Raw genomic sequence first — 14,590 nt, 5'->3', positions numbered from 1 at the left:
GTTAAGTCTGAAAGCTGTAACTGGACTCAGCTTTGAACATTTGCCTATGCCCTCATCTGACCTCATTTGCTTTCTGCTGTATATTAAAATAGTTTATATATGGTAAGTATATTCCATAAAGTGCATATATCTTAATATGTGCAATCTGATGAATTTTCAAAACTATAACTACCATTCCAATTATGATATACAGCATTCTCATCTCAGAATTTCCCTTTTGTACCTCTCCAGTCTATCTGCGGGGGAGAGAGAGAGGAATGCAAGCTCCCCCTCTAGAGTCAGCCATTAATATAATATCACTATAGCTGAATCATCTCTGTTCTTGAAATTCATAAAAATTGAACCATATAGTAAGTACTCTTTTGTGCCTGTTTTCTTTCTCTGAACATAGTATTTTTTGAGATCCGTCCATGTCATTATATCCACCAGTAGTTTGTTCCTTTGAATTAGTGATCATATTCCATAGAACAAATATGCCTCATTTTTTATGTATTTATTTTTATGTTGGTGGACATTTGATTGTTTCCAGTGTCTTGCTTTTATGAATAAAGCTGCAATGAGCATTGCTGTACAACTTGTGTACATAGAGTTTTATTTCCTTTTGGGTAAATATCTCAGAGTGAAATTGTTGGATCATTAGGTAGGGGTATGTTTATCTTTACAAGATACTTTTAAAAGTTTGCTACAGTGCTTATAACATTTTTCACTCTCACCAGGAATTGATGAGAAACTCAGTGGCTCTCCATTCTCTCAAAAATAAATACATAAAAAATGAGGAAAAATGAGTATTTTCGTCTCTTTCATTTTTGCCATTCTCATGAATGTGAAATGGTAGCTTATTGTGATTTTAATTTGCATTTTCCTGTTAAATAATGATGTTGATCACTTTTTCTATCATTTTATTGACCATTTAGTTAATTGTGGTTTTTTCATGAGCAGATGCTTTGAATTTAGCTAAATTCTAACTTAACAGTTTTCTTTCACAATTACTGCTTTCTATGTCCTAAGAAATCTATGCCTAGCCTATTTTTACAGATACTCATGTATATTTTATTCTAGGAGATTTACAGTTTTAATTTACATGAAAGCCTTGATTCAATTCAAATTATTTTTTCTTTATGGTATAAAGTGCAGATCAAGGTTCACTTTTTCTCCAGTTGGTATAGCACATGTTTTAGACTCCTTTTTTCAATTGAATTATGTTGATGCCTTTGTAAAAAGAAAAGAAAAATCAATTGTTATTAAATATTTGTGAGAACCTATTACTGGATTCTCTGTTCTGCTTCATTGGTATATTCTTCTGCCTTTATGACATATTTATATTACTGAGCTTTTCAGTTCATGAGCATGATATAGCTCTCCCTCTATTTAGGTTTTCTGTATTTTCTCCCTATAATATTTTGTAGTTTTTTAGTGTTGCAGCTGCTGTTTGGTTGCTAAGTTGTGTCTGATTCTTTGTGACCGCATGGACTGTAGCCCACCAGGCTCCTCTGTCCATGAGATTTTCCAGGCAAGAATACTGGAATGGGTTGCCATTTCCTTCTTAGGAGATCTTCCCAACCTAGGGATCAAACTTGCATCTCCTGCCTGGCAGATAGATTCTTTACCACTGAATCACTTGGGAAGCCAGTTTTTTAATATAGAAGTCTCTTTATTTCCTTCATGAAATTTATTCATAGGTATGTATTTTGGTGCTCTTACCAATGGAATTCATCTTAAAATCTTACTTCCAGTTGTTTCTTACTAATATAATAGATATTCAATGGACATTTTATATGATCACGTATACTTTCTAAATTAACTTATCCAATTTATTAGTAGGATTTTTAAATTGTAGTTGCTAACTCTTTTATGTTTCTATGTCCAAAATCACGTTAACTCCAAATAAAGACAGTTTTATTTTCTTTTTCCCCAGTATTAATACCTTTTATTCCCTTTCTTATCTTGTCATTGGCAAGTACTTTAATGTGATATTAAATAGAAATGGTGAGAGTGCACATCCTTGGCTTGTCGCTCACATTAAAGGGAACATGTCCAATATTTCTTCATTAGCCATAATGTTTTCCTTAGATACCTCTTATCAGATTGAGGGGACTTCCCTGGTGGCTCAGACTGTAAAGAATCTGCCTGCAATGTGGGAGACTGGGTTTGATCCCTGGGTTGGGAAGATCTCCTGGAGAAGGCAAGGGCAACCCACTCCAGTATTCTGGCCTGGAAAATTCCATGGACAGAGGAGCCTGGCAGGCTACAGTCCATGGGGGTCATAAAGAGTTGGACATGACTGAGTGACTTTCACTTCACTTCACTTCATCAGATTGAGAAGGTTCTCTTTTACATCTAGTTTTATGAGATTTTTTTTTTTTTTAAATAACAAATGGGTGCCAGATTTTTTTCAAGGGCTTTTTTTTTTAAACTATTGAACTATTTAGATGATTTTATCGTCAAACCTGATAATTGTATTGATTAGATTTGTGAATTACATTGTTTTAGAATGTCAAAACAACCTTGTATTACTGGGATATACCACAACTTGGTCACAATATATTATCCTTTTTATCTTATTTTACCAATATTTTGTTAAATAGTTTTATATATGGTTCATGAGAGATATTGCTTGAATATTTCTTTTCCTTGAACTATCCTTTATCAGGTTTTGGTGTTAGGATCATGGTAGCTTATAAAATGACTTAGGAAGTATTTTCTTCTCCTCTATTTTTAAAAAGAGTTTGTGTAATATTGGTGTTATTTCTTCCTTAAGCGTTTAATAGAATTCACTTGTAAAGTCATCTAGACTAGGGGGTGTCTTTGTGGAGAGGTTTTAAATTAAGAATTCAGTTTTGTTTCATAGTTACACAGCTATTTAAGCCCTTTATCAGTTGTAAGTTGTGTTTTTCAATGAATTTGTCTATTGCATCTACATTGTTTAATATGTTGATGAAGTTGTTCATAATAGCCCTTTACTGTCTATCTTGTTTGCATTTGTCTTTCTTTTTTTGGCCATGCCACAGCTTGTAGGACATTAGTTCCTCTACTGTGGATGGAATGAATCAAACCCAGGTTCCTGGCAATTAGAGTACTGACTCCTAACTGCTGGACTGCCAGGAAATTCTCTCTCTTTCATTCTTGATGTTGGTAATTTGTGGGGTCTTTCCTCTTATTTTTATTGATCAATTTTACTTATTTTTAGTGATCAATATCGCTTAGCATATAGTCCTTCTTGGGACTTCCCTGGTGGCTCAGAGGTTAAAGCGTCTTCCTGGAATGCGGGAGACCCGGGTTTGATCCCTGGGTTGAGAAGATCCCCTGGAGAAGGAAATGGCAACCCACTCCAGTACTCTTGCCTGGAGAATCCCATGGACAGAGGAGAGTTACAGTCCATAGTGTCGCAAAGAGTTGGACACGACTGAGCGACTTCACTTCACTTCGCTTCATAGTCCTTCTTGATGAATGTTTTGTAAATGCTTGAAAAGAATATGTTCAAGTTTTTTATATCCTTACTAGTAATTACTAAGAAGTATTCAAGTCTCCAATTATGATTGTTCATTTTCTGTTATATATTTGGCTTTATCAATTTTTGCTTCCCATACATATACTTTTAAGCTCCATTAATAGGAACATACACATTTAGGGACATATACACATAAACATGAAATTTAGAATTTTTATGTATTATCGATTCTTAGCATTTGAAATCCCTGTTTGTTTCTAACAATACTCTTTGTTTTGAAGACTGTTTTGTCAAACAATAGTAAAGCCACCCTAATTTTCTTATTGGTGTGGTGTACTTTTTTTGTTTTTGCTTTCAGCCTATATTTTTATATGTCAACTGTGTTTATCTCTTGAATATAGCAAATATGAAATTTGCATTTCGCTTCCTCATAACCCTGGAGTTTGTCTCCACAGAAGGAACTCTTCCACAAATCTTACAATAAGAGTTCCATTAAATTTTAAGCTGCTGTCTGGTTATTGTGGATTCCTCAGCCAAAGGGCCAGTATGTCAGTAAAGGAGTTACCATCCTGGTGGGAGTAACTGGCCCTGATTATCAGGGAAAGAATGCTATTTTTTTAGTTTAATTTTTATTTTATATTGAAGTATAGTTGATTTATAATATTATATTAGTCTCAGGTATACAGCAAAGTGATTCAGTTATACATACACATATATCTATTTTTTCAGATTCTTTTCCTATATGTTATTACAGAATATGGAGTAAAGTTCCTTGTACTATACAGTAAGTCCTTGTTGATTATCAATTTTAAATGTAGTCGTGGGGGGTATATGTTAATCTCAAACTCCTAATTTATCCCTGCATCCCACTTTTCTCCTTTGGTGACCATAAATTTGTTTTTGAAATCTGTGAGTCTCTTTCTGCTCTGTAAATAGTTCATTTGTATCATTTTAAAGCATTTCACGTATAAGTGATATCATATGATATTTGTCTGTCTCTATTTTACTTAGTATGATAGTCTAATAGTAAAAACATGGAAACAACCTAAATGTCCATCAACAGAGGGTTGGTTAAAGATGATGTGGTACCTATATACAATGGAATATTATTTGGATATAAAAAAGAATGAAATAACATCATTTGCAGCAACATGGATGGACTTAGAGATTATCATAAGGATGCTGTGTTTTGAATAAGGTGTCACAATTTATTACACATGGCATGGCCACACAAAACCCTAGAGGTCTATCCTGTGATTCTTCTACTAAAGGTTGCAGTTAATTCCATATGATTTTTCCCATTACAGATACCTCTAATAATATAGGATTGGCTTCCCTGGTAGCTCAAAGAACCCACCTGCAATACAGGAGACCCTGGTTCAATCCCTGGGTCAGGAAGTTCCCCTGGAGAAGGGATAGGCTACCCTCTCCAGTATTCTTGGGCTTCTCTGATAGATCAGATGGTAAAGAATCCGCCTGCAATGTGGGAGATCTGGATTCAATCCCTGGGTTGGGAAGCTCCCCTGGAGAAGGGCATGGCAACCCGCTCTAGTATTCTTGCCTGGAAAATCCCCCTGGACAAAGGAGCCTGGTGGGCTGCAACCCCTGGGGTCCCAAAGAGTTGGACACGACTGAGCAACTAAGCACAACACTGGTCACATGGGCCCAAGCAGCAGGACCACTTGCACTCCACTTGGGGAAGAGCTTTTTCTTTTATATATTTGTGATAGGGACCTTCTTCTTAAGGATATGCCTCTCCTTCAGCCAACTGAGTTCTGGTCAAGAAACTGGTCCTGGCCTGAAACCTGATAAAGTACCATGATTTTTTCTTAAACTGCTTTCCACCTACTGATCATCCATCCTTGATTAATTTTGGCTGAATGGTTTGAACAATGCCCTTGTTGCCTGCCCACATATTTTCTTCCTTGGGATGCTGTGTTCTATTAAACATCTCCGTAACTCTGTGAGCCAGGCTTCCCTGACTGCCCCTCCAACCTCACTACTCATCACAATAATTGTGTCCATGTTGTGTCTTTGGTTAAGCATTTCCACCTGGCCTTTATTTTGGGATATTATCATCCTTATTACTATCAACAATCCATATTCTAACAGCATCTCTTAACATCTATTCTGGCCTACAGAGGAGGGCCACTACTGAGCATCTCAGTCATTCTGGTGTCCTCCTGTCATCTGCCCCTCTTTCCCACGCCTACTCCTTGATTTAGAATTATTTTAATCCTTTCTTTCAATATTTCTCTTCGTGATCTCAAATAAATAACATACAGCCACATCCTGATTAGTTTTAGTCATGATCTATTTATTTTCTATTTAGTTGAAGTATAGTTGATTTACATTGTCATGTTAATTTCTGCTGTACAACAAAGTGATTAAGTTACACACACACACACACACACACACACACACACATATATAGACATTCTTTTTAAAAATATTCTTTTCTATTATGGTTTATCATAGGATATTGAATATAGAACTCTGTGCTATACAATAGGACCTTATTTTTAGTCATTATCTATTCAACTTTCCATAAGAATTATGACCTCTCTTTCACAATCACCCACCCCTGCACACAACACTGTATACTTCCCATTCTCCCACTCTCTCATATTGATTGTAATTTTGGTTGGATTCAGTGTTTGCAGTATGATGTTTCTATGTAATTTCTAGCTACAGCTAAACCATGTAACATACTATATTTATTTTTCCTTTTTTGTACAACCATTTTTTTGTACTCCATGGAGTTAATCATTGTTTATATTTGTTTAGTTTTCTACATGCTTATCACCAACTTCTCCCAAAACTTTTCCTAAAAAGCAAAAGTTTCTCTTAGGCTTAAATTCATCTAAGAAGCTATCAGATGGTAATTTTTCTCCTAAAGTCTTCAGATCTGTTCCAATCTTGGATAATTCTCCCTGATCAACTATTCTGTTTCCTTCCTGCAATACACATTCTTTATCATCCTGGAAATTCCTCTCCTCTTTTACCTAGTTTCTAAGTATTCGTTTATGTTTGTTTGTTTGTTTGTTTACTTTCTGAATAGTTGCCATATATCCTCTGATAGTATCCTTGGACAGTGTATATGATAGACTAAGGACTTCCTAAAGATCCTCATGTCCTAATCTCCAGAACCTGTTCTTTACATAGCAAATTCACTTCTTTACATAGCAAAAGAGACTTTGCAGATGTGACTAAGGATTTTGTGATGAGGAGATTATCCTGGGTTATCCAAGTGCATCCTATGTAATCACAAAGGTCTTTATAAGAGTGAAGATGTAAAGATGAAGTGGAGAGTGATTTGAAGATGCTACACTGCTGGCTTAGAAGATTGTCATGACCCAAGGAGCACAGCTCTCAAAGCTGGGATAACCATATTCTCTCCTAGAGCCTCCAGAAGGAGCCAGTCCAGTTGACACCTTGGTTTTAGCCTAATAAAACTGACTTTGCATTTCTGGTCTACCAAACTAAGATAATAAATTGATATTGTTTTAAACCACGAAGTTTATGGTAATTTGTTACTGAGCCCATAGGAAACTAACACAGTGCATATATATGGAAAATGCTTTTGAGGATCTGCATGTCAGTAGATGTTCTACTCTCACTCCAAATGATAGTTTAGTGGAGTGTAGAATTCTAAGTAAAAAATAATTTACCTTCAGAATTTTGAAAGCATTTGTCCAAGCCTTTTATTTTTGTTTCAGACATAATAATTATTTTTAATTTCCAGGACTATTGTTGTTCTCACATCTTTCTCCCTCTTCTCATCCCCTGAATCCTGTTCTTATTCCATAAAAGCAGCTTCTTCATTTATCTCCCTGAATGTGGAACAACAGAATGTGTGTGTGTGAATTTTCTTCTTCGTATTCCATTTCTTCCAAGTTACTTTTTTCTTATTTATTTTTATCTCTTATGTTTAAAACCTTTCTCTAAATGGTACTGTCAGCATATATTACTTTGAAGGTTTATTGAGGCATCACTGACATATGTACTTTAAACTGAATATATTTAAAGTATACAATTTAAAACATTTTAGTTTATTAAGCTGTAGTTGATTTACCATGTAGTGTTAGCTTCAGGTGTACTCCATCAGATTCTTTTCCATTATCAATATCATTATCAATTTTTCCATTTCCAATATCAGGTTATTACAAGATATTGAATATGGTTTCATGTGCTATACAGTAAATCCTTGTTTATCTATTTCATGTATAGTGAGGAAGAGGCTTCTTGCAGTTTCCAGCATGGGCCAGGTGGGGTGGGTATGACAACTCAGGTGGAGGTGCCAAGGATCTACCTCTAGCCTTGGCCTGGTGATAATCTTTTTCACAGCCTTCTCAACATAGAAACCAAAGCCAGAGTGTGGCTTGCATGCAGTTACCTGTGGTCACACACCGAGAAGATGTTCCTACTGTAAGTCCCCACATCCCACCTGTGGCTCCAAGGTGTAAAGGGCTACACACAACACTGCAGCTCCCTCTGCAAACCCCACACTGCCCACATGTTCTAAAAGCCTCTTGTCCACACCTGTACCCAGACTCCCACTGCATGCTTATGTCATTAGTTGCTTTTAAGGGGGGCCCTATTGCTTGCTTTAGTCTGGCCAATACAATACCTTTGCTGCTGTCTGGTGGGCTGAACCATACCTTCTTCAGTGAGGTCTGAAGCTCTTCTAAGTTTATCTTCCTTCAAGTACTTTCCTTCAGTTCAGTTCAGTTTAGTCGCTCAGTCGTGTCTGACTCTTTGTGACCCCATGAACGTAAGCACGCCAGGCTTCCCTGTCTATCACCAACTCCCAGAGTCCACCCAGATTCATGTCCATTGAGTCGGTGATGCCATCCAACCATCTCATCCTCTGTCGTCCCCTTCTTCTCCTGCCTTCAATCTTTCCCAACATCAGGGTCTTTTCAAATGAGTCAGCTCGTCGCATCAGGTGGCCGAAGTACTGGAGTTTCAGCAGCCCTAGCGACTTAGCCGCAGCAGCAGGATAACGTATATAGTTTCCTTAAGTCTTATGGTTACTCTTTTATCATAGTTAACAATTAAAAAATCTTAGAATTAGAATTTGGAGAAGGAAATGGCAACCCACTCCAGTGTTCTTGCCTGGAGAATCCCAGGGGCGGGAGAGCCTGGTGGGCTGATGTCTATGGGGTCACACAGAGTCGGACACGACTGAAGTGACTTAGCAGCAGAATTAGAATTAAACTTCCTCTGCTTAGTCTATGGTGTGGTTTCTATCACCTGATTGGATCCAGACTGCTGCAGTGAGTTTTGACATACGTATATACTGTAAAACCATAACCACAATCAAGGTAGTAAACATATCAATCACTCCCCAAAGTGTCCTTATGCCTGTTTGTCATCCATCCTTCCATTTCTCTGTCCCCAGGAAAACAATGATTTGTTTTTTTGTCATCACAGATTAGTTTGCATTTTCTAGAGTTTTATATAAATTGAATCATGTTGTATATATTATTTTTTAAAAATCTAGCTTCTTTCACTCGGCATAATTATTTTTATATTCATCCATGTTATTTTATGTGTTAATAATTTATTGCTTTTTACTGATGAATAGTATTAATATTTCATTGTTTGGACACCAGAGCTAGTCTATCCTTTCACCTGTTGATGGACATTTGGGTTGTTTCCAATTATTGGCAATGAAAAAATAAAGCCACTCTGAAGTTTTGTGTGAGAGTCTTTGGGCAAATGTTTTCATTTGTCTTGGAAAAATACCTAGAAGTGGAACAGTGGGATCAAGTGGTAGATTAAAATTAGCTCTTAACTGGAAAACTGTTTTCCAAAGTGATTGTACCATTTTACATCCCCATCAACAATATATGAAAACTTTAATTGCACCTCATCCTTGCCAGCACTTGATATTATGGTTCATCTTTTTACCTTTAGCCACTCTAGTGGGTAGGTAGTATTATTTCAACATGGTTTTGCTTTGAATTTCCTTGATTAGTAATGATGCTGAACATCTTTTCATATGTTTCTTTGTCATCTATATATCTTCTTTGGTGGTTTTTGTTCATATATTTTGCCCATTTTTAGAATTAGGTTGTTTCTCTTCTCATCATTGAGTTGTAAGTTCAGTTCAGTTCAGTCTCTCAGTCGTGTCCGACTCCTTGCCACCCCGTGAACTGCAGCAAGCCAGGCCTCTCTGTCCATCACCAACTCCCGGAGTTTATCCAAACTCATGTCCATTGAGTCGGTGATGCCATCCAACTATCTCATCCTCTGTCATCCCCTTTTCCTCCCGCCTTCAATCTTTCCCAGCATCAGGGTCGTTTCAAATGAGTCAGCTCTTTGCATCAGGTGGCCAAAGTATTGGAGTTTCAGCTTCAACATTAGTCCTTTCAATGAACGCTCAGGACTGATCTCCTTTAGGATGGACTGGTTGAATCTCCTTGCAGTTCAAGGGACTCTCGAGAGTCTTCTCCAACACCACAGTTCAAAAGCATCAATTCTTCAGCACTCAGCTTTCTTTATAGTCCAACTGTCACATCCATACATGACTACTGGAAAAACCATAGCTTTGACTAGATGGGCCTTTGTTGGCAAAGTAATGTCTCTGTGTTTTAATATACTGCCTAGGTTAGTCATAACTTTTCTTCCAAGGAGCAAGCATCTTTTAAGTTCATGGCTGCAGTCACCATCTGCAGTGATTTTGGAGCCCCCCCAAATAAAGTCTGTCACTGTTTCCACTGTTTCCGCATCTACTTGCCACGAAGTGATGGGACTGGATGCCATGATCTTCGTTTTCTGAATGTTGAGCTTTAAGCCAAATTTTTCATTCTCCTTTTTCACTTTCATCAAGAAGCTCTTTAGTTCTTCTTCACTTTCTGCCATAAGGGTGGTGTCATCTGCATGTCTGAAGTTATTGATATTTCTCCCAGCAATCTTGACTCCAGCTTGTGCTTAATCCAGCCCAGCATTTCTCGTGGTGTACTCTATATATAAGTTAAATAAGCAGGGTGACAGTATACAGCCTTGATGTACTCCTTTTCCTATTTGGAACCAGTCTGTTGTTCCATGTCCAGTTCTAACTGTTGCTTCCTGACCTGCATACAGGTTTCTCAAGAGGCAGATCAGGTGGTCTGGTATTCCCACCTTTTTTAGAATTTTCCAGTTTATTGTGATCCACACAGTCAAAGGCATAGTCAATAAAGCAGAAATAGATGTTTTTCGGGAACTCACTTGCTTTTTCCATGATCCAGCAGATGTTGGCAATTTGATCTCTTGTTCCTCTGCCTTTTCTAAATCCAGCTTGAACATCTAAAAGTTCACGGTTCCCATATTGCTGAAGCCTGGCTTGGAGAATTTTGAGCATTACTTTATACTAGCGTGTGAGATGAGTGCAATTGTGTGGTAGTTTGAACATTCTTTGGCATTGCCTTTCTTTGGGATTGGAATGAAAACTGACCTTTTCCAGTCCTGTGGCCACTGCTGAGTTTTCCACATTTGTTGGCATATCGAGTGCAGCACTTTCACAGCATCATCTTTTAGGATTTGAAATAGCTGAACTGGAATTCTATCACCTCGACTAGCTTTGTTTGTAGTGATGCTTCCTAAGGCCCACTTGACTTCACATTCCAGGATGTCTGGCTCTAGGTGAGTGATCACACCATCATGATTATCTGGGTTGTGAAGATAAGGTCAGCATAGCGGTGCAAGGCGGCTGCGCAGCGCTGGGCAGGCTATGAGGAGATACCCCACGTCCAAAGGCAAAGGAGAAACCCCAGCAAGATGGTAGGAGGGGTGAATTTCGAGTTTAGAATCAAACCCCATTCCCGCCAGAAGCTCTCAGAGGGCTCAAACAAACCTTGTGCGCACCACGACCCAGGGACCCACAAAGACTGAGACAGAACTGTGTTTGAGCATCTCCTGTGGAGGTACGGGTCAGCAGTGGACTGCCAAAGGGACAGGGGCTCTGGGTGCAGCCGACTTGGGTATGGAATAAGTCCTCTTGGAGGAGGTGGCCATTAACCCCACCATACAGCTGCCAGAACTTACATAGGAGTGGGAAATAGACTCTTGGAGGGCACAACAGAACCTTGTGCACCAGGACCCAGAAGAAAGGAGCAGTGACCCCACAAGAGACTGACCCAGACTTGTCTGTGAGTGTCCAGGAGTCTCCAGCAGAGGCGTGGGTCAGTGGTGGCCTGCTGGAGAGTTGGGGGCAGTGAGAGTAGCAGTGCATGCATGGGACCTTTTGAAGGAGGTCGCCATTATCTTCATTACCTCCACTGTAGTTTGGCCCCAGGTAAATAGCAGGGAGGGAACACAGGTCCACTCATCAACAGAAAATTGGATTAAAGATTAACTGAGTTGAACCCACTCCAGTACTCTTGCCTGGAAAATCCCATGGACGGAGGAGCGTGGTAGGCTATAGTTCATGTGGTCACAAACAGTCAGACATGACTGAGTGACTTCACATCACATCAAGAGTGGCTTAGAGGGTAAAGCATCTGCCTGCAATGCAGGAGACCTGGGTTCGATCCCTGGGTTGGGAAGATCCCCTGGAGAAGGAAATGGCAACCCACTCCAGTACTCTTGCCTGGAAAATCCCATGGACGGAGGATCCTGGTAGGCTACAGTCAATGGGGCTGCAAAGAGTCGGACACAACTGAGCGACTTCATTCACTCATTCGCTCATATGCAAGTCCCTAGTCAGATATATGCTTTGCTAATATTTTATTCTAGATGATGGTTTACCTTTTTATTTTCACAGCAATGTCTTTCAGAAAGCAAAAGCTTTTAATTTTGAAGAAATATAACTTATCATTATTTTCTTTTACAGTTCATGGCTTTTGTGTCTTCTTTAATAAACCTTCACCAAACCCAAGACTGCTAAGATTTTCTCCTATATTTTCTTTCAGAAGTTTTATAGGGTATAACATCTTGGTACTAGTTACAATCCCTTACTGTTCTTGAATTTCTTGTTAATGAACTGATGGAGATACTACAATTAGGCGATGTTAAACACACACAGTATCTCAGAGGTATAGCATGGACGAGAAGACATAACATTGGGGTGCAACAAGGAGCACATGTGTCTTTTTATCCATTTTTTACCCCTATACAAACAGGCCTGTGAAGCTACTGGAACAAAATATACAAAATCAAGATTATGCTAGAAATCCAACCTGTGTGATCACCATATTTATGCCCTTCTCTCACCACATAATATAGAAGTTTGGAGAAAAAAATAAGCAATTTATTGAATAGGTACCATGCTATGCACTGTGTTGAGATTTTATAGTCAAGGTATGTAATATATACTTTTATATTTAAAATAACTTTGTAGGATTGGATCTATTATTATGTCTATTTTTTCTGATGAGAATATTATACAATAAAGAAGTAAAATGATTTGTTCAGGTCATCTAGCCAGGTTTGTCTAGTGCTAGGGCCTCTGTTCTTAATCACTAATTATAATATCTCATAAATATTGGTTGCTTACTGTGTGATAAGCACTGGGCTAAACCCTTTACAAGTGTTAACTAATTTAATCTTTAGAGCAAAGTTAGATGGTGAATATTACAGAGATTCAAGCTCTTGCAGCTATTAGCACAAACCTAGGATTTGAATCCATGTTATCTGGCTCCTGAGTCCTCACATGTAACCATCATTCTACTTGGTTTCTCCAAGATAAAAAAATTAATGGCTGTATTTGTTGGTAAGTCAAGCAAATGTCCCATATGAATCTCTCTCCGCAACAACTTTCCAAAATATGAGGTAGTTTCTTCTGTGTTCTCCTTTGCACTTGACCCCATTGTTTGTCACTATCCTGCACCTTTTCCACCTTCCCACTGTGACTTACCACACTTATGCCTTCCAAGTGTCCATAGTAATAATACACAGAGCCATGAGTGTGCTCCTGGGAGAGGTAATGGTGGGTGGTGGTCTCCCTAGCAGCAGCACCTCAGCAGGTACCTCATAGCTGCAGCCACGACTCTGAAGACAGTGGCTCCTCCTGGATTATCTGATCCATTTGCATCAATGACTGGAGTGGTTAAGGGAGAGGGCAGGGCCATAGGAGGTCTGCAAGATGAGCATTTCTATTGCTTGTATCTTTTTTAACACATCCCACTACTTGGGTATAATGTAGAGACAGATTTGACTTAGGCTTGAGTTCTACCCTTTTGCCTTGTTTTTTTGGTTTGGGGCAACTTTTTTTTTTTTTTTTAAGAGTGATAAAAAAACATTTGTTAAGCAAATGCTCAGTATCAAGCCCTGTGCTAAACACTTCACATTTTTTATTTAACTGAAATTTCCCATTCTGTGAAGTACATATTTGTATTTTCTTTTAACTAATGAAAGAAATTAAGCAACTCTGGGGCAAATATCTTCACCTTGCTTTACTTTAGTTTCTTTGTGAAAAATAAAGATAACACTGACCTCATAGGAATTTTGATGGTCTAAGTAAGCTCACAGTCCATTCTGAAGGAGATCAGCCCTGGGATTTCTTTGGAAGGACTGTTGCTAAAGCTGAAACTCCAGTACTTTGGCCACCTCATGCGAAGAGTTGACTCATTGGAAAAGACTCTGATGCTGGGAGGGATTGGGGGCAGGAGGAGAAGGGGACGACAGAGGATGAGATGGCTGGATGGCATCACTGACTCGATGGACGTGAGTCTGGGTGAACTCTGGGAGTTGGTGATGGACAGGGAGGCCTGGCGTGCTGCGATTCATGGGGTCGCAAAGAGTCGAACACAACTAAGCGACTGAACTGAACTGAAAGTAAGCTCAGGGGTTTCCTAGGTGGCGCAGTGGTCAACAGTCTGCCTAAAAAAGCAGGAGATGCAGGAGACCCGGATTCAGACCTGGAAGATCCCCTGGAGTAGGAAATGGCAACTTACTCTAGTACTCTTGCCTGGAAAATTCCACGGACAGAGGTGCCTGGTGGGCTAAAAGAGCCATATTTTGAAAAGTTGTTGCAGAGAGAGATTCATAAAAGAGCCAGACACAATTTAGCGACTAAACAACAACAAAATATTATAGTTAAATTTACAGGGATCTGGGATGACTGAGGGAGTGCTTACTCTGGACTGGTTGATGCAGGTTCCAGTTTTGGCTGCAGCCAGCTATGGGACCTTGGGCAAGGGAGTTTCACCTTCC

This window comes from Bos mutus, chromosome 3 (assembly GCF_027580195.1).
Source record: "Bos mutus isolate GX-2022 chromosome 3, NWIPB_WYAK_1.1, whole genome shotgun sequence".
Classification (NCBI taxonomy): domain Eukaryota; kingdom Metazoa; phylum Chordata; class Mammalia; order Artiodactyla; family Bovidae; genus Bos; species Bos mutus.
The sequence above is the reverse complement of the archived record's forward strand: the minus strand, read 5'-3'. Positions refer to the sequence as shown.